This window comes from Syngnathus floridae, chromosome 13, assembly GCF_059516105.1.
Source record: "Syngnathus floridae isolate MCC-2025c chromosome 13, RoL_Sflo_1.0, whole genome shotgun sequence".
Classification (NCBI taxonomy): domain Eukaryota; kingdom Metazoa; phylum Chordata; class Actinopteri; order Syngnathiformes; family Syngnathidae; genus Syngnathus; species Syngnathus floridae.
The window spans coordinates 5,071,475-5,093,353 of NC_142425.1; the positions used below are offsets into that span (position 1 = coordinate 5,071,475).

Consider the following 21,879-nt stretch of genomic DNA (forward strand, 5'->3'; position numbering starts at 1 on the left):
TTTTTTGCTCCATTGTTAGTTTTTTTTTTCCTTTTCTTGAGAAAAACCCAATTATTAGCAAGCATCCAATTAGCTTCCACTCGCACTCTGCGCCTTAAATCCGAGGTTGGATTTGGGGATTATCCGACTTTTCCCATGCGCCCCTCCCGGGAGCGGCAACACTGTCGACTTTTCCCAGTCTCGCGGGGGACGGCGGGGGGGATGTGACGTGATGACGACGGCACCTTGGCATCTCAACAAGTTCACATGTCAAGTGAGAGCTGTCAATGACAAACGGCGGCTAATCAAGTCGTATTGACGTTACAGGATAGACTGATGTGGCGTTTGTAAATCAATTAGAGGGAGGAGGGGGCCGTGGAGGATGTGGCAGGGTCACATGGTCACGCTGACCTTTCAACAAGCCGGCATGCAACCCGAGTTAGCCAAGCAAGTCCAAAGTCACATCTGGCGTAGCAATCTTTATATTGATTGGTCTTAATAATAGCTTTGCACCTGAAAATGGAACAGCCAATATTTTGTTGCTTGGTCCCTTATGGAGTTGTTAGTTTTCAAATGAATGGCGAGTTATCAAACAATAAGCCTACAATGGCTGCTTCAAAGCAAAATGGTAGACTTTCTGTATCTGGTGAAGTATAGACTTGCTGTGCTTTTTGTCATTTTTGAGTGGATCTAGACTTGATAGACATGCCTACCAAATGTCATATTACGAAGTCATACTGACTTGTTGGGGGGTTAATTTTGAAAAAGCGTGCTCGTCGCTTAATACAATACTCGAGTTTTGCTAATCGGCGACACGTCGAAGGGAAATCTCGTCCATCTCAAAGCTCGACAGGCTTCATCGCACTTAATGCAAGTTGACAGGCGGCGAACGGAACCTGCTTGGAATCCTCCGACGGAGCGTGTGAAGTGTTGGCTATTAATACGTGGGGATTAGATGCAGTCACATTGCGGCAAAGCCCGCAGTCACCTGATGTATCCTCTTCATTATTGCCTAATTAACCTTGTAATGGCCATGCACACGCTGTCACCTCTTTCTTTTTACCTCCTTTAATTAGGCCGTTATTCCTGACATCCACTGGTGGGAGGTAACAAAGTACTAATGTGTTAGTATTAGCTCAGTGTACTTGAGGAAAAGAAAAAAATCCCGACATTTGTACTCAACTTGAGCACTTATTCTGAATTCTACTTTTACTACCTACATTTTAAAAACAGATACTTAAGAGATTCATGACTTGTGGCAGCTATACCCGATCCGGCCAGACGGCGGCGAAGGAGTCGCGTTGCGTCCGGATGAAGGCCCGGGGAGGTGCCGGCGACCCAACCCGTGAGTCACACGGACGAGCTGCTGTCATTAATCGTCATAATGAGCCGCTGATTCACAGCCAAGACGCCTGGCTAAAAACAAACATTTCTGGCCACTCAGCAGAGTTTCATGACGCTTTTAGCCCCTCGACCCGACACTCGGCCGCATTGGAGCGTGGCTAAATCGTTGAGTCACATGATGAGCCAGTTGTTGAGCGAGCTGTCATTTGTACATCAGCACATTTGATTTGTTTAGTGGCTCACTTGGCCTTCGGTGCTCCGCCGAGTGCTAATCTCTTCGTCCGGAAGTTGTTGGCAACTTAGGTAACTAAAGACTTTCAGATTTGCTGCCCGCATGGCAAGGTACGCCCAATTTTGTGCTGGAGGCCCAATTGATCAAACTTTGGGTTTCGGCCAATGTTTTGTTAATTTTTTAACTTTGGTTGCTGAGATTTTTGTGTGCAATCTGTTATGATAGACAGAGTCATTGAGCAAAACTGTTGTCGAAGGCCATTTTTTTTTTGTTCACACTTCTAGTGAGCTCTAGGGGTTTGCGCTGAAAGCCTAAAATTATTCTCACCAGGTTACATGAACTTGTGGTGAGGTTGGGGGAATGTTAAGGCCCCCGCAGAATCACAAAACGACAATTCCCGATTGCGACGTCATATTCTCATTTTAGATGTTGAATAAAGTCAATATGGTCCTGACTTGCGTGTCTTGCGGCTGTTGCAATATTCAAGCGCCACCTTAACAAATATGACGAGCCGTGATTTACCGCCGTCTTCCTCCCCCCCTGCGGACCACCGAGACGAGTGGTGGAGCATTTAAGTCGCAGACGAGTGAATTTACGTGTTAAGTTGCGTTCCATTAGCGGGAGGGAGGCGCCCGGGGAGGACACATTAACACATGTGCCGCCGCTGTAGTTAAACGTCAGGGGTACCCGCCACTGTAGCCTCCATTAGTCGTCTTTGCCTGCTGTGCATGTGAATAAATCATGGCGACAGCCCCCAAAACACGAATCATCTTTTCACAATAATAGAAAATTAATGCCTCTTTGCCGACCTGAGTAAATTATACCAAAGAGCACCCGCAACCGAGGGATGCATTATGGGAGAAGGCAAGTCGGCCGGAAAATGCTGAAATCTGAATAAAACCGCCGAGGCTTTCAAGCTCTTTACAATCACCTCGCATGGAAGTCTAATTCGGTTTGGCCGCTTATTAATTCATAAGCCATTAGTAACAGATTTCACCAACAAAAAGCTGCGACACAAAGGAAGGCAATGAAAAAGCCGCTAACATTTAGAGTACAGAGTTTGAAGGAAACCCCATTCAAATATCGGACTCTCGAGTCCTCGGATTTACCTGGCACCTTCTGCCCACGCACAGAGGCCAAAGTTAAAATCCATCCTCATACAGATATACATCCAGTAGCAAGCAGACAAAATTTTTTGGAGGAGTTTGTCATTGAAGGACCCTTTTCCAGACATGGCTTATTGATTCTTTATTGTGGATCCCCTCGAGACAGAGGTGCCGTCCAAATTTTACATTGCTAAGTGAAAACAAGCTCCCGGGGGTTGAATTTTCCAACAAATGCAGGTGGGGGCGCTATGTAGCCTGAAAATGCACTGGGCCGGAAAATGCTGAAATCTGAATAAAAAGCACGGATGCTTTCAAGCGCTTTACAATCACCTCGCATGGAAGTCAAAATCACTTTGACCTCTGATTAATTCATAAGCCATTAGTAACAGATTTCACCAACAAAAAGCTGCTACACAAAGGAGGAAGATTAAAAAAAAAAACATTTAAGATTGTGCCGATAGTGGTGGTGGGGGGCACTAAAGTGCTGAAGAAAAATGCTGCTGAATGATGCAAACGTTGAAACTATTTCACATAGCATGAGCTTGATGATACATTTAAACAGTCACATGTAGTATTTCTTGCTGCGATGAGTCACCGTAAAGACATGTCGGGACAAATCAGGCCCAATGGAAAATGCACTGCAGCCATTCAGCCTGACATTGGAAAATTTACATTAACAGAAAAATATTATTTAAAAAAAAAAATCTGCTTATTGCAATTGCCTACAGATATTACAAGAGAGCACGAGAAACAGCAAATAGGTGAGTTTTCAGTAAATAATGGAGCATGTGTTCCATAAAAGAATTCTGCATTTTAGATAAACAGACTGAAAAATTTGTGTGTTTGTTTTCCATTGGAGGTGTACAAAGAGCTTTCCGCGTCAATTCTATTGAGGGCGAGGCGTCAAGGCTCCTGTCACTTCCTGGCAGCAACACTTTTTTCACTCTCACTGTGTATAAATCAATTATTAGTGGTCCCCCACCCCACCCACACACACACACACACACACAAGACCTGCTGTTTACATTTTAAACAGCACCAGCAGCCGCGTATGAAAAGCCAATAAGTTGTATTAGTGTGTGTGTGTGTGTGTGTGTGTGTGTGTGTGTGTGTGTGTGTGTGTGTGTGTGTGTGTGTGTGTGTGTGTGTGTGTGTGTGTGTGTGTGTGTGTGTGTGTGTGTGTGTGTGCGCGCGTGCATGCGTGCGTGTATGTGTGTTGGGGGGGCACATAGTGGGGGTTTACGCGGGCGCGGGACAAGAGTCATAAATAAGTCACGGAGCCCCCCGGACCTCCGAGTGAAGGCGGCCAGGCTTTGACACCGAGCTGTTTCATGTGATAGCACCCAAATGTCCCACAGACACGCGCCTCTCATTCTCTGTGTGTGTGTGTCTGTGTGTCTGTGTGTGTGCGCGCGCATCACCGTCCGTCCTCCAGAGACCCCCATAACATAACCTCTACTCCATCTTTCTTTCTATTCCCGCCCCGAGCAAGGCCGGCGAGGTGTCAAGACTTAAAAGAAAGTGGCCGGCTGACTAATTGGGTGTAATTAAGCAATTAAGAAGCCGGCCGGCCGGCCGGCAGGATGAGGGAGGCTTGAAGAGGGAATACAAACAAACTTGGAGCATCCCACCGGATGTGTACACTGCGGCACGCCACTGAGGGCAGAGAGGGGAAAAAAGAAGTTCAATACTGTTAAAAAGTTTCCTGTTTGACAACATTCGTCTTAAATCCGCAAAAATATGCAAATGCACATACCAAACTGCCAATAAAAAACAGGGCTTCAATCACTGTACAGTCAAACCAGTTATTTCTTTACATTTTTTACGTGTATTTTATGAGTTTTCAAATACAATACAGTGCTATTTTTTGTTCGCAAGAACACAATTTTTTGTGGAGATCAAATGACGAAAAATCGATTTGCTACACAAGTAAATTGAGTTGAGTCAAGGTAGCGCTGCACTTGACTTGCCGGTTCATCATGTTGCCGGCCTCGGCGCCCCGCTTTCAACAACCTTGAAGACGAATGAAGCCTCAAAAAAAAAAAAAAATTCATCAGCCCATCCCGCCGCCATGTTTTCCGACCAGCGCCGCTTTCTCGCGTTTATCTGGCAAAGCGCTACGAGGCCGGCCGTCGACACGTGAAGCAAAACTGAGGCGAAGCGCTGACACGCCGACGTCTTAGCGCATAACGCTTAAATCATTTTCCCCGGCAAAAGCGGAGCTGCACTTTCAAAGCCGCTCGGCCGTAATACAAATTTTGCCGGCGTTTGAACTTATTTTATGGGATTTGGCTGTAAGGCCTCGCAATCGATTTGCGGCGCCCATAAAAGCAGATACTTTATCTTTGGAGCTTTGTCGGAAAAAGCTTAGCATCCAGAGCTAGTTCTGCCGATATGCCTGCGGGGCGTTGGAGGTAGACTGAGTGTGAGTGTCTATGTGTGTGTATGTGGAGGGTGGGGGTAGGTGGGTCTGAGGGGGCGCTGCCGGCATTGACATTGTATCGTAGAATGAATTGTGCTGACTTTACACCTCCCGCTGCTTACATTCTGCTCGTTGATAATCTTTCATGAAGCGCACAATGTTTTATTTAATGTCCCGGGTCAGAGAGACTGTGCGTAGAAAACATATTAATAATGTAAGCGAAGGAGTAGAAAATGGGGGCGGGGGATCCTCGGCAAACAGGTCAGGAGGCCCGTTTGAAGTCGGGCTGCTCGACCGCAGTCCGGAGTATAACGACTCGTGTTATTTTCTCAAAGTCCCGGCCACGACGTCTTTGGTTCTCGTCCTTAAAGAGAACACACAGCAATGCTAAAAAAATCCATTTACAAAAAAAAAAAGCGCTTCATATATTTAGACATCAAGTTGAGTGCTTTGAAAAATATTGTGTAGCGCCGCATCACAGTCAAGCTAAAGATTTGGAGACATAGGGGACAAGTTACACGTGTTACAAGTTCACTTGTGTGTAAAATAAAAATGAAATCTTTAGCCTCCCACTTGCTATATTGTAAATGCCAAATGTACACGCTGCGGCCCCCGGAGCTAAAGAAAGAGCAGCGGTGTCCTCCTACATTTGGAGAGTGGGCAGCTTGTAATTTTTGCGCTTAAAACAGCTCATGATTGACGGCGGAATCCGACGCACACGCCAACCTCGGCGGCACGCGGGCGACCCCGGCCGAGTGGCTCGGCCTCTCCGTGGGACGAGCGCCGGCCGCGCTCCCCGAATCCGAGAGCTTTTGGAAAAAGCGCCGACCCCGCCGACAACTTGCTCCTCCAGCCAAAAGAGGAGACGCGCATAAAATAAAAACAAAATCAAATCGATAGTTGGACTTTTGTGCACGCCGATAAACACCCTCAAGTTCACTACAATGGTGCACAAGTTTGCTTTCACCGCTTGTTGGGTGCCTTTCAATTGCCAAATTGTGCTCCTACGCCACGGGTGGGCTCACCTTTGTGCTCGGGGGCCACGTTTGAGATGGGAAACTGTGAGATGCGCCAGGTCAGTCAGATATTAAAAAAAAAAAAGTTAAAATGTGTATGTAAAATACATAAAAGTTTACAGACGGCGTCACTTGCAAGCTTGCCAAACTGCAGACTCGTGTTGGAAGACAATTGGAGGTTGTGGTCAGGCCTTGAAACAAAGTCTCAGATTATTTTCAGAGGAAAAAAAAAAGAGACTTCTGACTTTGAGATGAGCAATGATTAATTGACAAATAATCAATTACCAAATTAATTATTATCTTTAATAATCGATTGTTTGGTCCGTGAAAGTGGACTGATCATATTTTCATAAATGTTTTACTTTGGAAAGCAATGACTGACATTTTTGCACGTTTTATGACACATTTTATATTCTGGACCAAACCAATCAAAACTGATTTTTGTGTGTGCATTTTCTGTTCTGTCAATTTAGAAATAATGCTAATATTGTTACTTTATCGTTAAAGGGATAAAACCTTTGCAACTGACTCGTTGATTAATCAACAAAATAATTAACAAGTTCACTGAAATATTAGAATAATAATTGGTTGTAGAATACATTTGAATCATTATAGTAGTTTTTTGTAGGTGTAACTTGGAGTAAAAAGTTTGAGAACCAATTGTAGAGGCAAGTGGGAACTTTTTCAAGGGCCGCGCAAATTTTCTCAATTCTCATCAGTGCCTGACCAGGAACCCCCTTAAAAGCCGAAATTGACTTTATTTTCATCTTTGCGATCCGGGTAGAATGTATGGAAAAGCGGAGCGGTGGCACAGCGGCGCCGCGTGTTTGGCTGCCATCGGCGCTCGTTACCATCACCATCCATAATTGAGAGGCAAAAGCAGGCAAAATGGTGGCGCATCACTTCCCATTTGGCTGACAAAAGATGCCAGCGTACCGGGGCCCTATGCCCAGGTGGCGCCGGCTGGCTGGCTGACTGGCTGGCTGGGTGGTTCTTGTGCGCTTGATTTTGTGACAAGAGTTGGTTGAAATGATTTAGGTTGTAGCTGGCGTCGTCGCGGGATTTGCTGTCCAAAGGTGTTTGGCTGCCGAGCTTGAGCGCTCTTCCTTTTTGTTCCGCCTGTGCCAGCCATCAAAGCTCTTTAGCGCCACGCTTGTTGTTAGCGCTGGCGCTAACACGTCTTTTGATACTGGAAACCACCCAAAGTTGTTCTCATTTCATATATTTTTTAATGCATCTAGGATTAAGATCATCTTAAAATAACAGTTAAAATGGGAAAAGTTAATTTAGGATACAACTGATTTTTGTGACCTGGTCATAGAACACAAACTTGAAAGTTAAGTACAAAAACACGCATCCCCAAATAAATTGTATGCATCTTCGTTGTTTTGTGTGTGAGAGTGTCAATCACCATCTGGTCCTCCTCCACGCATCCGTCCGCTCACTCATTCTTTTATTCGGCTCTAACTCCGTATAATTAACACTTACGTGTTTACCACACGCATCAGTGCACGGTGATTAGCGCGCTTGGCTTAGCAATAGCAACTGGCAACATGTATGCAGGCAGGCAGGCAGGCAGGCACCACATACTGTACACACGTGCACGGGACCGAGAAGAAATCAAACAACGCGCCACCTTGTCGTTAGCAGAAATGAACACTCGTGGAACAGTCACATCGTTCATATTCAGCTCATCTGTACCATTTGCTCTCGTTTTATGTTCAATCATTATTTTATTGCCAATTAGGGATCTTGTTATACTTGCAGGACATACATATTTTTGTTTGGTTTTTCCGGCCATTTTCCGGTCATGTTTGTTATCGTTATGGATGAGTTGGGGGTGGAGCCCGCCTCTCGTCTAAAGTCGCCGCCCGTCGGTGACCCGGCTGAGGCTAACCGCCACAGAAAATGGATGCGATTCAAAACGGGCGTCACCCCAACGCATATCTGTGAGAACATTTGAACAAATCAAAAGCTCCCTGGCGTCGCGTCGTCGCCGCATGGTGTCCTCTTCATCTCTCTTTCTGTCAAATCACAAACAAAATAAAATGCTAGCCGAGCCCTGCTTGCACTTTGAGATGCTTCCAAACTTCCAACAGTCTTGAATGCACCGTTCAGTCCACTGCTCGCTTCTTCCTCCGTGACCGGGACGCTCTTTGGAGTCATGGGGAAAAAAAAAAAAAAAAATGTCGCTTTGATGCGCAGAAATATGAAGGCGTCATGCGGGACGGGGCGGCGGTCTGGTTTGCTGATGGATGAGGATTACGAATGACACAACATGAAAAGAGCTTCTGTCAGCTTGCTGACACCTCCCTTGGCCCGCCATCGTCTCCATTAGGCCGCAGGATGATCACAGGGAGGCGGGAAGAACGACGCGACTGTCAGGCGAGAGCGGGAACGGTGGACTCGGGGTTGAGAGAGTGAGCGGGAGAGAAAGAGAGAGAGAGAGAGAGCCAAGGGGAGGATGGCTTACAGGGGATACAAACCCAAAGATTATGGTAATCTTCCCGCCTTTGTCCCAGCGCGAAATGTTTTGGTACTACGCCTTTTATGTGCGTAAGCAGGGATGTGAACCTCTTCACTGGCCACTTTCTGTGTGGTTTCTGGGTAATTAGCAGCAGTCGCAGGCCCTTTCTGTTTCTCTGCTCAAGCTTATGCTCTTCTTTAAGGGGATTTTCACCCGACCCCCAGTTTTTTTTTTTTTCCTCTCCTCTGTCTGTGATTCCCAGCCCGGGTCGAGCCCAGGCGAGTTGAGCTGGCCGGGGCCGAAGGGACCATCTGTTGGCCGAAACGCGCTGACAATAAAATGCGCAGCTTAAGTTGAGACAGGTGACCGACCGAATTCAGGATTCTTTTGGGAGGTGCTCAATGAAGCTCTCAATGGCCTTTGTGCCGTCGTCGTCGTGCCAAACATTCCGTCCCGGAACATTCTGTTTCTATTTATAAGATATAAGAACAATTTACACCTCAGATCAAAACAGTTCAGTTGTATTTAACTTTGGAGTTTGATACATTTGTATTTAAGTGTTATGCAATGTTTGTTTTCAAATATTTTGAGTACAATTTGGAAGTTTTATGTAGATGACATAATAATTGAACCATTTACAGTAAATAAAGCTTCATTTCTTAAACTAAGCATGACATTATTGTTCAAGTGGTAATATTAAATAAATACATATCCTTTTCTTCATGAACACAAATTTGTCTTCCAAAGATCGGAAGGCCACATGACACATGTCCCAATTTACACGGCCTTCAAAACTAGCTCTTACGTTATGTCATCGTTTCCATGGCGATGGGCCCTGAGCGAAGGTGCACCTTGGTAGCCAACTTTGCTACGCTCTTCTTCTAGCACTACTATAAGCAGTATATCTTGTGTTTGTCAGTGTATCAGTTCAGCCAGGAAGACAAAAAGTGGCCCAAGAAGCAGAGTGCTGACTTTTGTCACTTACCTTTGGTGGTCATCTTACAAGAACCGAGGTGGAGGGGGGCTTTGCGGTGAGGGGCCCCGTCCTGCTAATCTGCCGTTCCCATGCACGCTGACGGGATAAAGTGGCTCGCCGGCACGGCAAACGAGCCTTTTCAATTTTGTCCGAGCCCTGATAGCGCCTCTCAAAAGAAGAGCTTACGCTCATCATATCAGGCGGGGAGGGGGCCCTTTCATCGGCGAGTTCAGAGGTGAGCCCGAGATAAAGTGCCAAACAAGAGATCAGTGGGGCCGGGGGTCCTCATCAACGCGGCGTTAACTGCGCCACATTTGCGCAGCCGCCGCCTTTGATGCGCTTTCTCATTTGCGCTGGACAAGGCCCGTCGGCGGCACTCCAGCGCGCCAAACCTCCTTTTTGTCGCCCGCCATTGTCTCAGTCACGGGTGCTTTGTCTTAGCGAGGGGGGTGCGCATCAAAGCCGCCCAGAGATGGACTCAACAACAGTGGATTAAGGTCTTCTGCATGATAAAGTCCCTACCTAGGGGCGTGGAACCAAGCTAATATGTGAAAGAATGTTATTGAGAGGGAAGAAAGTGGGCAAAAAGCTGGCCCTTTCTCCGCGTCATGTCCTAATCCGCCGGGCCGACACCGAGACCCTCGGCCCGGAGTTTGTTCATCAGCGAGATGCCCATCTGGATTGGCCGCCGTCTAAGCTGGTTAAACTTCTCCTAAACTCAATGATTGTCCCCCGGGAGAACCAAATGGCATATTAAGTGACGTGAAAGGGGAACGGGAGTGAGGGGGGGGGGGAGCAAATTAAGTCGAGCTAAACAGATTAGAGGGCCCAAACACGGCGGCACAATGAGCCCAAGAGAGGTGCAATCTCGCTTTCAAAGACGCCGCTAAACTGCTATGCAAACCTCATCGCCGGACCGGACGGACCCACCGTGGCCCGGCGTACAACTTTCAACCCGTCGAGACAATCTTCAGCTGATTGTTGTCATAAATGAAACTTTATAGGAGCAACACGAAGCTGCATTTGGCTCAATATGGTGCCGGCGCGGTGTCATTTGCTTGCCACCCTTGCAGCTCTACAAATTGCTCTCCTTTTTCGTTTGGCGGGCCGGCCGTCACTCCGGCGCGCGCATCCAGCCTGAGAGCCGGCTCCCGATGACACGCCGCACGGAGACGTTAACCTGGCCAAGCATCAGGACAGCAGCCAGAGAAAAAGGAGGCCACCCTTGTCACAGCCACTTTGCTCTACTTTGCTATAAAGAGCCTCACAAGCTCTCCTGCGGGAAACGATGGGAATATTCGCACTTAGCAGCACAGGCGGCTCAACAATGAGCTAAATCCGAATCTGGCCTCATCTTTTTTAGGTTTTCATAATAATAGTAAAACTCTAATAATAATTTTAAAACTTCATTCAGAACTCTAAACCTATCTTGAATCTTGTACTTTGGAACCTTTTCAAAGTGTGTTAGCCCGGCCGGACCGTCACAATGTTTTTTTTAAATTAACAAGTGAACGCTGATGCGTCTTGAGTTCTAATGACGAAGATGTCAAGGAGGACATGATTACTGGTGGGTTCCTTCAGGCCAATTTGTGTAAGCACTTTTATGCATTAAACTTGATATGCGCACACACGCACAACACGCACATGTTTCGTCTGACCTCCGGTCGGCTACTTTGCTCTGTATGCTTTATTTATATCACGACAACCAGTCTTCATGCTTTCTTATCCTTCCACTCAGGATAACAATGTTATTTATGTGCCATTAGTCTTAATTTGACACCCAAACTGTACCCCTTGATTGAAACCATAGGCCAGGGTTGAAATCTGTATGAATACCAGCACTGATACCTAAGGCAAAAAAATCTGTCAAGTCGTTGGCAGTATACTGCGACACGTTGACATTATCGAATTGACATCGGCGAGAAAGATCTTTGTTTGCAATTTTGCGTCATTGTATTGGATGTATTGTATTTTTGCCCTCTTGGGAGTTTAAGATCAGGGGATGTTTGAGAATATCTTTCATTTTTCACATGTCCTGAGTGTTGTTGTTAGTCACCTAAATGTTGAACAGAGGCTGTGATTTACCGAATCTGTATGAATACCAGCACTGATACCTAAGGCAAAAAAATCTGTCAAGTCGTTGGCAGTATACTGCGACACGTTGACATTATCGAATTGACATCGGCGAGAAAGATCTTTGTTTGCAATTTTGCGTCATTGTATTGGATGTATTGTATTTTTGCCCTCTTGGGAGTTTAAGATCAGGGGATGTTTGAGAATATCTTTCATTTTTCACATGTCCTGAGTGTTGTTGTTAGTCACCTAAATGTTGAACAGAGGCTGTGATTTACCGAAGTCAAATTCCTTGTTTGGCACGCTCAAACATGGCGAATAAAAAACTCTTGAATCTTGAATCTTGAATCTTGAATCTCTTAAATGTTAGATTTAAAAAAGATACTGGCACTCTTCACCTTATCTTGAAAGCTTAGTTTGAAACCCTTAGCGCTTGTCAGAAACCTGAGTCAAAAACCCTAATATGAAATTTCAGTCTTAAATATTACTGTGAAATCCTAAACCTGTCCTGCAAGCCTTCCTCAAATTGAAACGCTAATCCTTGTTTACAACCGTATTCCTGGGTCAAAACACTAACTCCGTGTGCGTGTAACCACATTTAAAAAAAAAAAAACAGAGAATTTTGATTTAAAAACACATCAGTTAAACTCATTGTTTAGTTTAAAAGTCACCAAGTTACTCTGACCCAAATCCACTAAATCTAGTCATACTCCTGATTGGACCTTACTTAACTACTTTGAATCGTTAAAATGAAATGTTTAGATTTGAGTTTACTGTACATGATGTGGTTTTGTGTAGCATACAGTTGAGCTTCTTTTACATTAGCATTGGATGCTAACAGAATGTGAAAATGGCGCTGGCGTCCATCTCGGCACGCAATAGCCGAGCCCGGCGGCGCCGCATTTTGTAGCACTTTTGCAAAAGTATGGATCGTCTCTTCGTCCCTCCGGCGGGAGCCGGGATGCGGGAGATTATGCAAAACTCTCCCGTTTGCCGCGTACGCGTCGGTGGCCCATTAAAAAGGCATCAGGGGGAAGGAGAAGACGAAGAAGGCCACGAAGAAGCGTCTGCGAAATGACCTAAGGACAGAAGAGACGCTCTCGTCTCTAACTGAGCCCTCAGACTGCATTAGCATCATCTTTTCTTCCGCTTCGCGCTCGGTTTGCCTCCACGAAGAACAAAACATTCGCACACACCGCAAAAACTCGACTCGAGCCGGTCGTAAGTCAAGGCAAAACCGAAACAAACGGGGAATTGCGACCGCTGGCGATTCCGCGATGCGTCTTGACGTTTGTTTTTGTTTTCATGGCAATCGCCGTGATTCTGTGGCAGAGACATGTCACAAAAACACGGCCAGACAAGCTTTTAAGAGCATTAAACAAATGCACTTTGGGAAGCACAAACAACAGGAGCCACTCTGGAATTTTGATGTTTATCCGTCCTAATGCAGCCCTCTCCGCGCCACACCGGAACACATGGTCGGCGTGGCGGCGACGCGATCCCATCCGACGTACGGATATTCAAACTGCCATTTATAAATAGCCGCATGAAAGTCGGGCGCGACGCAGAAACAAACGCGCCCAGACGTTTGCCCGCCATCTGCCCGCCGCGCGACGAGAACGCTTCTGGCGGCCGAGTGGAAAGCGTGCTCATTAAAGTCAAATCTCCTTGGCCGGAAAGAAAAAAGTCACAGTTCTCACTAAAAGTGGAAAAAAATGCTTTCGTCTCAATTTGAAGACAGGCGACGGCGACGGGAAAAGGTCAATCAGCTTATTAGAGCCTCCTCAGGTAAAGGTGTCGTTGACGTGTAATCCACACTCTGATTACATTTGGTAACACTTGCAATTTGCATCTCCAGTCTAGGCACGGAAGTTGCCAAATTTACCATTGTTAACAAGTTCGTTTTTGAAGGCCCAGATCACATAAATGTTTCTAACCCAAATGCCAAATTTGCCGCCAATCGTTGCTTACGTCCACAGTGACAAAATGTCATACTCTATGCAAAACTAGCATTGGCAATCTTTCAATAGACGTGCTTTGAATTTAGGCGAAATCTGCAATAACATTGGACAAAATTACTTTAAAATGGCCGCTTCATTGTAAACCGCCAAACTTGGCACTCACACTCAACAGTGTGTCACAGTGACAAAACACTCCAATTTTTCACAATATAGCGTCATCCATCTCTCTTGGAAACAAAGTTCATCTTATCAGACAAAATCTCCCAGAACACATGGAAATGGACAAAATGGCCTAAAATGGCCGCTTCAAAGCAGAATAGCAAAATTTGCTGCCATGCTTAACAGACACACACATGCACATTCTGTCTTCTGTCTTATTAGTCGCAGCACTCGTCAGTTTTCCAGCGTGTTAGCTGGGATAGGCCCTAGCTCACAAACGACCCGAGTGAAGATAATCGCGATAGAAAATAGTTGGATAATCAAATTTAATTGTGCATGACCATGGTCAACTTGTCACCACATGACAGTTCAGAGGGTTACTTCAAACGCATTCTGTATAATTAATTTGCTGTTTGACTCCGGACGAGATGATTTCTAGTTCTCTGCCGAGTACGGTTTCGCTTGATTGGCCGCCAGCGTAGCGTAGCCTAGCGTAGCAGCCCGTGACGCCAGCAATTCTGTCGACAAGTCTGATGATCACTGCTGTTAAATTCCACTAATTAGCCTGCCCCGTCGCCTTGCTGCTGGTTTCGCAATTAATTTTAAAAACGGAAAGACAAAAAAAAATACTGAGCTGGTGCTTTGCAGACATCTTGAAACCCCCGCCTACCCCCACCTCCTGCCTTGAAAAAGCCGGCGGGGTCGTGTTGATGGCGGCCCAGAGAAGCTAAAGACGTTCTCATGCTCATGAGAGGGAGCGGGCCGTGTAATTTAAATTCTGTTGACATTTACTGTCAAGGACCATTAATTCTGCCGGGCTTACTCAGCAGCAGCGGTGGGCTGCGGGCGGTGGGCTAGCTCGCTAACGCTACTCCTCTCTTCGCAGATTCGCTCGCACAAAAACACCCGTCGACAGCCAACAGGCAGCAGTTGTACTGTAGGTCACAACGTAGCCTGGTGGTTTGTCATTTATCCCGCTTGTGCCCTTGCAGCGCACACACCTTTGCCAGTTTGTGGATTTTTAGCAACATGAACTATGTTAGCTTGCTTGTTTTCACTCCAGTTGTGATATGACAAACTTTACATTTTTGGTGAAATGATTTGTTTACTAGTGGTGCCATAGGTAAATATGTGTGACATCGATACAAGCGCTGTTAAATCTAATCATTAAGAGTGAGGACAGGGCGCTTAAGCTAACGTTAGTTAGCGTTGACTTTATTGCACACAATTTGTTAACGTTTCTAAAAATTATGTTTCTTAAAATAATTCTTCAATTGTTTCTTTTCCATGTAGGTTTGTCTCATATGTCTTGTTTTTCTCAGCGGATGCATCCAAGTGTTTAAAGCAGTTCAAATAACCAATTGGTCCCTTTTCTACTCGCATTGCGACCGCATGTAATACGCCGGCGTGTAACTTGAGTGAACAACACATGGAGACATTAGCCCTCATTTCCCTGATCTTTTGACTGCCAGCACAAAGCACATCCAGGCGTAAATACGACACGTGCGTAGGAAAGCGCGCTCTTTAAAGCGCAATTTGCCAAGCGCGTGTTTAGCTATTGAGCTAAAGTGTATCGGACACAGCCTCGGCTCGAGCTCTCGGCAATGACGCAACCTTGAGTGAATAATGGGAGCAGCATCTGGGGGCTAGCGGCCATGAGCTCACGGGGCGTAACGGAAGACAATTACGCACGTTGCCCGCGTTTTACGCATCTGGATGATGTTTTAAACTTGGAAAGAACGGGGTAAAAAGTAATGCAATGAGGCAATGAGACCTCAACTGAGAAGAAGAAATTGCGAAATTGAACAAAAATATAAATGCCACTCAATCTTGTATTTTTTGTGTTTTGTGTATGTCTCAAGATTTTTCATTTGCATTTATCCAATTAGTGACCTAATATTCGTGACAAAAAAAATCAATCATTCATTTTGAGGATAGATTTTAGAAAATGTCACAATTGTATTCAAATTCTTTTTTTGACGAATGTTTCTTTGGAAATCAAAGTCCTCAGTTAGTATGAGTGTTATATGTACTGAAGTATTACATGTAGCAGGAGTTCCCGACATGCTACCCTAAAGGCATCAGGGCAGCCTGCGGGCCTTTTCTAAAAATAGCTTGCTGGTGACGGGAAATTTTGATATCCTCGGAATGTTGTAGAGGTGATAATTTAAATGTTAGAACCGTATCTCTTTCCTACCTTGTGAAATCATCGACGAGCGTCATTCTGAGAAAATGAGTATTACAAAGAAAGTTTTGCGTGTTGATCACAGAGACGAATGGGGTACGGGGCCAGGGTGGGTTGGCTCCCGCTGCTTCTTTTTTTGCTATTAAAATGGGAGACTTACACAGTGAAAAATACAAGGAGGTTGATAGTACCTTTCCTTGGCGGCGGGAGTGTGACCTAAATGGAGGATTAAAGTGCGTATGAAAGGGGGCTTTAAGTGCGGCGCTGCAGCTTCTGACAGGTCCTTGGGAGACTTGCTTGCAACACATGTCACATATCATAGCTTCAGCGTGTAGCCCCAGCGCTACCTGCGAGCTACAAATGTGCGCTCGCTGTCATTTACACACAGGCGGGGGAGCAAATAGCGGCGCAGCATTGTTTGTTTTTTTTGTTTTGTTTGAATGCTGTGATGTGAAAAACACGAGCATGCGTTCAAGTTTGGTCGTGACACATTTTGTGGATGCTAGCTTGTTTAGTCGTATTATGCTAATGCACTCATGGCGGGCGCGGGTGTTCGACACACATACGCACACGCTCACATGCGCTCACATGCATCATCACCAGGAGCTTATTATTAGGATTGTTTTGTTACTGCCTCCAAACCTCAAAGAGCAATTTTCCACTTCATTTGCAAATGCTGTTAGCGTTTTAGTCCCCCCTCCCATTGCTCCCCACTTGGGAACGGCGTGTCTGAAAATGAAAAAACAAACAAAAAAATCCCCAAGAACAATTTGGATGTAAAAAGATGATTAAATGTGTTATTATCGCACCTGATGATGTGTTGTTTCATATTAAAGTCGGTTGAATACAAATGTGCATTTTTGTGGCTGTTATGAGACAAGCACAGGAAAAGCCACCAAAGCAGCTTCTTCTTCTTTAAAATAATAGTTTTTTTGGACAGCTAACACGCAAACTAATATTACATGTTTGTATTATTTCTATTTATATTTCACTCACTTTGACTGTGTGGCGAATTGAGAAAATGCCCCGGCGAGGATGTGTGATGACGAGCTTTGTCAGGATGGAAATTGTTGGCATTTTGTGCTCTTTTAAAAGAAAGAGGACGCTAATTAAAAGACAGGCCTGGCCGTCATTAACCAACGGAGGAGCGGCGCTGGCGCCATTGTCGCTCGTCATGAACCCGCGAGATCTCACTCCCACACGCTAATATGAACCCACACCCCGTGGCGCTGGAGAGGCTTTAATGAGTGTCAGACGACCACGCGCTCACCTACCATTCTTATTACAGAGTCATTGTGTATCATAAGTCTTTATGGATGAATCATGCTAACTTGTACTTTAGCTGTTGATGCTATCATGCTCATTTGTGTCGCCGCAAAAGTATTCGTTGCTCGCTTTCAGTGAGAAATCAGACCAATTGAAAAAAGAAGGGAAAGATGATTAAACTCCAGAGGAAGTGGCTCAAGTGGCCCCCCTGATATACATATAATAATACAAAAGTCTAGTGCAGCGGAGGGAGATCAAAAAGAGGTGTGAGGCAGTGACACACACACACACACACACACACACACACACACACACACACACACACACACACACACACAACGGCGGAGGGTTTAAAAAAAATTAGCAAAGATCAAGCGGAACGGAAGTGGCTTGCAGCGAGCGAGTTCCTGCGATGTGAAGCAACATGGACCTCCAATAAGCTTAAGGAGCGATCTTATATTGCGCCCAGCGGGTCGGACGCTTTCAAGCGGGCTGCGCTCTCATAATCCAAAGCCAGCGAGCTTTTGCTTTTCTTTTGGAAACTTTGAAGTGCCACAAAACCGCATGTTGCTGCAAGTTTTTCCAGTGAGGTCAACTCCAGTCATTTGTTGACGCCTCTCTCCCGCTGCAGCGCACCACTGCTTCGCTGGTTTTTAAGAAATTGAAATTAAAAATTAAAAAAGGACACAAGTCTTTTTTGCTGAAAAAAGTAAATAATACAAGATAAAGTTGTTTTGGAAGAAAAAGGCCATATTTTTTAACTCACACATGTATTATTTGTGTTTAAAAAGAATAGTGCGGAGCCCTGTAGCATCCCAATCAAGACATGTTGATGTGTAGCCCTGGATGTGCACAAACTGAGGTCTGTTTCACGAAGATATATTTTTCTTAGCCAGTCCAAAACCCCTCTCTGATAAAGCTTTTCAACTTTTTAAACAATATGTTGAGGTTAATAGTATCAAATGATGTACTTCTTCTAAAGTGACGACGCCAAGTCAATCGTCGACAGCTCCCTCCCAAGCAGCCCAAAACACAAGCCGGCCTTGTCTGTAGCGTGCCGTGTACACACATTTTGGGGCGACGTGGGAATGCAGCCGGCAGGAGCGTCTGGGAATCAAGTGAACCCGTCTCATAATTCAATGGCCTGCTCGGCTCTCCGTTTGATTGCTCAGTATCCAGCCAGAACAATATGGCCGCCTTAATTAACTTCTCTCAAAGGTGACGCATTTTGTGCCACCATCTGCCGAGACACAATCGTGCGTGTGTATGTGTGTGTGTGTGTGTGTGTGTGTGTGTGTGTGTGTGTGTGTGTGTGTGTGTGTGTGTGTGTGTGTGTGTGTGTCGGGGTGGGGGGGGCTCGCCGAGTAATCCCCTCCACCATTAAGACTTGTTTGAATGCAGCGCTACAAACGTGTCAATTATACAGCACTTAGGAAGCTTTTCCAAAGAATGCCACATCGAGAAAAATGCCCCAACTTGCCCTAATTAAGACGTAAATACAATAAAACACTGAATGACCGCGGCGTCATAGCAAAATGGCCCCTGGCTTGGACTTTGGACAATTCGACTTGAAACTGATCACGTCAGGCTGGGATGATTACAAGGATGAAGCAGTAACATTATGAGAGTGAAGTCGACGAACATCCCCAAACGAAGTCTGAATGTGATATTGGCGCAGGTTCTCTCTGCCCGATGGACTTAATTAAAAAGATGCTTGTGACGACTTCTCCTAACGAGTGGACACGAGGCTCCCAAAACGGGACCACACAAGGCCATCAAGGTGGCTGCTGAACTTGGGTCATGATGTGATCTTTGTGCGTCCTAATCTGATTAAGTCATTGTGGAGGTCAACTTGAGCCTCCATCTTGTTAGCAGCTGGCCAAAGATGGATTACGGCGCCCACTGAGCCGGAAAATGAACTGAGCAGTTCAGCGTTGGCCTTGCTGCCTTTCAACACCTCTTCAAGCTCCTTCGCCCTTTCTTTCGCTAGCCCTTCAAACCGCATATTATCCTCATGCCGCAGAGCACCCCCCCCACCCCGCACCCCCCCAACACACACTTCGACCCACCCCCCTTCTTTATTTGGCAGCGATGCTTTAACTAAGCGAGGACAATGGCAAAGAAATCCCGACCCTTCGTCTCGGACCCGCCGCCGTGTTATGAGAACACCGTCGGGCACTAAAGGGGAAAAATTTGGTCTTAAACGGCAGCCAGCGACCAAGCTGAAAGGTCGAGAGGTCCAATGAAGAAGTTTTGCCCCCCAGTAAAGTATGCAAGTGGAACAAAAGATGAGATGTTTTGTGGGTTTCAAGAAAAAAGTTGCAATATTGTGAGAACGTTTTTTTTTTTTTCAAGATATTAAAGGAAGATATTGACAAAACAAAAGAAATAAAAAATTAAGTTGGGGTTTAAGAAAGATTTTGTGGATAAAAACTGTAAATACAATTTAACACTCTTCAAGAAAAGTACTAATATTTTGCAAAGTTGCATTAAGTAGCTTGATTCCCCAAAACAAAAGTTACCGCATGTTGCGAGGTGTCCCGAACGAGCAAGCCGGCAGGTCAGGCGAGGTCTCCTGCGGCTAAATGAAGACATTTTGCCGCCTGGCCAACTCATGCAAAGGTGCCGGTGGTGGTCCGCCGCGTTTTGCTTGCAGTGGTCTTCTGGCGGCATTGAGCGCCTTTACAGTCAATGCACACGGCACAAGAAGAGCGAGCGGCCCGAAAGGCTCAAAGAGTTCAAAGCTTTACAAAGACAAAAAGGCCTAAGCCGGGATTCTCGCTCCTTCTTTTCCAAAGAAGCACAAAATATAAGATGGCTGTGCATTTTCTGAAACGTCGCTAGAGGAAGGAGTGAGGCGGCCATTTTGCGAACGAGGCGACTGCTCTTTTGGGTTTGTGTTGCGTAGAGTTTTCAAGTACGCGGCACTACACACGGCAGAGAGCTAATCAGCAGGTTTTCTCCCCATTATCGCTTCCCGTCTGAGGGTAGCGCCGCGCACAAGTAGGCCCTTCCATTGATTAGCCGGACGGCAATTTAAATATTAATACACTGGCCGGCCCCGCTTGGCACTCTGGCGCTCTCTGCGGATCCGCCGGCTGCATGGCCAAGCACTCATTCCCCAGATTAAAAAGAACCCACCTCCTCCTCCTTTTTTTTTTTTTGAAGCACAATTCGCCTTTCTTTTTAGCCATTAAAAAAAAACTTCAAGGAGGCAAGTGGCAGCGAGGATGAAGACAGTCACGTCTTGCCTTCCGGCATACAAACGCAATAATGGAAGGTTTCACACAAAAAAGAACAAAATACATTCAGGGACACAGACGGAGATGTGACGACAACTTGGTGTAAACATTTTTAGACTAATAAAAATTATATTTCTTAAAGCAAAAAGTTAGCAATGTGACCAGATAAGAAGTCCTATTTTCCATTTATTTGATCATTTTTAAGAATTCAAGATAATTATTTATCAAGTTAAAGTCAAGATTTATAATCATTTTTCCCAGATAAACTTCATATTAATTTTGCTATCAAATCTTATTTTTCCAAGAATAGTTCCATTTATTTGAGAAATAAGCCTTCTTTTTATTTCTTTAGAAATTAAGTGAAAATTAAAAAATGGTGAAGCCCTATTTTCAAGATGAAATCTTACATTTTTAGAAACCAAAAAACAAAACAAAATAGAAATTCCTATTTTTCTCTAAATTCTTCAACCCATTGCAATTAGGAGACAGTCATTTCACAATAAAATGACTTGGATAAAGTTGTAATCCACGAGAGCAGCAGTCTATGGTCCGCCGTTAAAGCTGCACCTTCCGCTCGACTGGCCAAGTGCGAACTGAACATTCACTGAATCCAAATTGCTCTTAACCCATTTGAACCAAGCACCCTATTACGCAGGGAGCATCCCGACGCAAATTTAACGTGAAGCTGTTCTCTCCCACCCAAAACGGCGACCGGGCCACTCGACCTTATAAATAAACACATTTGCCCGGCGGGCTCGTAACCCAAGCTAGGGGACACGAGCGCACTGAAGTAGGCGGCGGCCGGCGAGCAAATGACCCAAAATGCGTCGCTTACCAACTCACTTGACACCAAAGGGGAATGTGGCGTGAATGCCCAGCCTAAGTGACGGAAAAAATGCTAGCTAATACATTGTGTAACGCAAAACGGCATATTTGTCCAAAGCAGGCGTCAGCCGAGCCTGAACCAGGAAGTGGCTGACAGGAAGTGACATGGGGAAGGTGATTGTCAGGAAAAGTGTTTACAGGTCATGACCTAAAGGCCACACCTTCTTGTGATTTTTTTTTTTGTAGGTAAAAGAAAGATGGGTGACACTTCCCCGGAGAGGAAATGTGGCCAAACATTGTAAAATAATCCTACCATCCTTGTTTTGGATATTGTTGTATGACTTTTGATGGCTCACTGGGGAGCAAGTTTGGCAGCACATCTCTTCAATGTGGTAAGTGCAGATTTTTCTTCTTCTTGCTAAACCTGTATGCACATGCAATTGTTCGACCAACAACTTCTGAACAAAGTCCGTTGATACGTTTCTGTTCAAACTCAAATTGGATCCAAAGCTAAAAGCGCTAATGCTAATCTGATGTTTTCTTGAACGCATTTGTGCCACTTTGAAGGTACGTTTTGTGTATACTTTGGTGATGCCTTTAAATTGCTTTCAAGTAAAGTTTGCATG

At 45.3% G+C, this 21,879-nt stretch overlaps 1 long non-coding RNA gene across 1 annotated transcript in view; it reads left to right on the forward strand.

Annotated features, from left to right (window-relative positions):
* The window catches only part of LOC148388262 (uncharacterized), a 30,504-nt gene that overhangs the window by 520 nt on the left and 8,105 nt on the right, over positions 1-21,879 (forward strand). Inside the window, exon 2 of the long non-coding RNA XR_015861966.1 lies at positions 21,500-21,645. This is a non-coding gene — a long non-coding RNA (uncharacterized LOC148388262). The remainder of the gene's footprint in view (positions 1-21,499; positions 21,646-21,879) is intronic.